The sequence below is a fragment of the Pygoscelis adeliae genome, unplaced genomic scaffold (assembly GCF_000699105.1).
Source record: "Pygoscelis adeliae isolate BGI_AS28 unplaced genomic scaffold, ASM69910v1 Scaffold308, whole genome shotgun sequence".
Classification (NCBI taxonomy): domain Eukaryota; kingdom Metazoa; phylum Chordata; class Aves; order Sphenisciformes; family Spheniscidae; genus Pygoscelis; species Pygoscelis adeliae.
In genome coordinates this window covers 1,816,025-1,818,795 of record NW_008825306.1, presented here as the reverse complement: position 1 = coordinate 1,818,795, position 2,771 = coordinate 1,816,025, and positions in this window count along the sequence as shown.

The window sequence follows — 2,771 nt, the reverse complement described above, 5'->3', positions numbered from 1 at the left end:
CCCCCCGCGACCGCAGAAACGGCAACGGCGCTTCCCTGTAATCGAAGACGTTCGCGCCGGGCCCCCGCGGCTGCGGAAGGCTCCCCTGCAGCCCCTTCGCACTGCCGCCTGCTCGGAGTTCACCGCGGGGCTCCGCAGCCTCCCAAGCGCTCTGGAAGATTTGGCAGGGCCCGGAGAGAAGTCCTCCGCGGGCTGCGAAGTTAGTTTTCCAGGACGGGCTAACGAGAGTCCACGGCGAGGAGCACCGCTGCCTCGGCAAGGCTCAGCAGGCTTGACCCACTCCGCCTTTGGGCAACGCGCCCTGCTCGCATCTCCGCCTGCCAGCCTGCCTGGAATACAGTTACCCTTTTTTATTATTTACATCTACGGTACAGAAACAGCAAAACGAAACCCGTGCTAAATACGCAAAGAACGCAGACGTTAGCTATTGCCACACGCCAGTATTATTTGCTAATTACTCGGGACGCACCAAAGCATTTTTTACAAACGCAGACGACGCAGCCGTCCTCCAGCCGACGGTACCGATGCAATTGTTTTACCGCTCGCCCCCCACCACCTACTGCTGCACTTTGTTCTGTCTTTCACATTAAACCGCTCCTAGGAAAACCAGTCTATAAGGAAAACACCATGCTAGCACGTGTACAAAAGCACTAAGGCTGACGAGAAAGAAGCAATCGGAAAAAGAAACGATTGAGCTGTTACCGGGATTGTCTTAAGATGAGCTCTAAAAATAATAGTAATGAAATGGTTTCAGAAAGATTCTTCTTTCGCTAAAACGACTCAGCCTTGCCACTCCCAGGGGTGTCAGTCCACATCGCATTAAGATTCTGGAAGCCCAGCAAAGGCGTAGAGGCCATTACTACGAGAGAGACCTTTTAAAAAACTCCCTCTTGCAAAAATTGAGGACAGTTTTTTTTTCCCTTAGCTTTTAGGAATGTCCTGATTAGTCTGGGTACTACTTGTCCGGGAAGTTCACAGGAACATCCCTCAGAACAACAGGCATTATGTTTCTGAAAGTAAATATTTATAAACGTAAATGAATAGTTTCTTTGGAGATGGGATCGGGTTCCCACGTCGGATGCTTGCTGCACTCATGATCCTCCTCCTACTGCAGAACATTGGAATTCCCCAGAACGGAGCTTCGTGGTGACAAAGATCTGTCCAAAGGATGACCAAGTATCAGGGTGCAGGCGTTACTTTTAACATCACAACTCTAACAAGTCAGTGAGCGTAACGGGAGGCCTGGTTTGCATGAAGACAAAGTCACACCCCTGAAGCAGCAGTAGAGATCACAATCCCCAAATCTCCGTGCTTCCTTTTGTGCCAGTCCAAGGGAAAACTTCCAAGCCAGTAACAGCACCAAGGATTTATTTTGCTGCTATAATTATTTCAGTGTACAAAACTACACCGAAAAAGAGGTTTAAGATTAAAGAATAATTGAGGCAACTGAAAAGCAGCAGCCTTCACGAGTGGTGAAAATTAAGCACATTTTTTTTTCTGAAGCTGTACTTTAGCATCAATTTTAAGGATGTCCGTTATAAAAAATGGGCCAGTTGCTTATTAAATGGTCCAGATACCGTTGCCTGTATATTTTGCCTCTCCTCCCTACCCAGCTATAGATTTTTGATGCCTAATTCATCAGTAACAGACTGTAAGTGGTGTTAAAGAACTTGTTTGCCTCTTATATCTCACATACAGCTTCCTGTGATCTTAAAGCAGATGTCTATTGCGACGGTGCCTGCTTTTAACTCGCTCGGAGAAAGGCAAACTCGGGTGTAGCTGTTTCAACCTCAGGAAGAGCCGGAGGTTCACCACATTTATTGAAACTACCCAGTGGCATTCGGTGCGATTTACAGTGCACCATTTTGCACTGGAGCTGTGAGAGCTGCCAACTCATCTACGGCTTCCTTTGCCTTTTGAAACACACCTCTGTGCAAACAATTTCCAGATGTTTGTCTTTGCCCTGGCTTTGCCTTTGCCTGACAACCACATTTCTGCCTAGCACCAGCTGTAACTTCGGTCCGTTCCTTTCTTTTGCTAAGCAAGAGGCACCACAACGTAGTTCTCGTCACCTTCATCCTCAACTCTGCCCCAAGCTCTGCCATTCTGCTCTCTTCAGACACGAACTCCCACATATATAAGCCACCGGTTTGTGTTCCGTTTTCTATGAACTGTGACATTTCCAGAACAAACGCTGTATGATTTAAGAAAAATCCCAACACTATAAAGATGAAGAAAAACCTAAGGACAGCGGTAACTACGAGTCCTTTTGCTCACGATCAACTGCAAGACAAATTAAACTGCTTTACTATGATGTGCAATGTTTAGTGATTGTTTTATTAATGCAGAAATACCTGCTTAACTTCATACCCATTCTGATTTAAAGTGCAACAATTAAATCTGATAGTTACTGTACATCCATATTCTGCAGGTGTTGTTCCTAGAAGACATGTTGTTCAGATTATGCCTTGCATTTGTAAAACCTGTCGTTTTTTAGTACCGTTTTGCTTTATTAACTAAAATAAACTGTACAAAAAGCTGTAGAGTTACATTAGCTTTGAACAATGTAGGATACACGTTCTCTGCCAAACTTTAGTGTGCAAACATTTTACATTTTTTAAAGTGACAAAATTAAGCCAACCTTGAAGTCAGAGTTCAGTACTACATTACAAAACAGGAGACTAGATATGGCAAAAGAAATTCCCCACTGAAATCAACACCATTGTATAATTTTATTTCTAATTCTTAAAAAAATATAAATGAATTTAGAA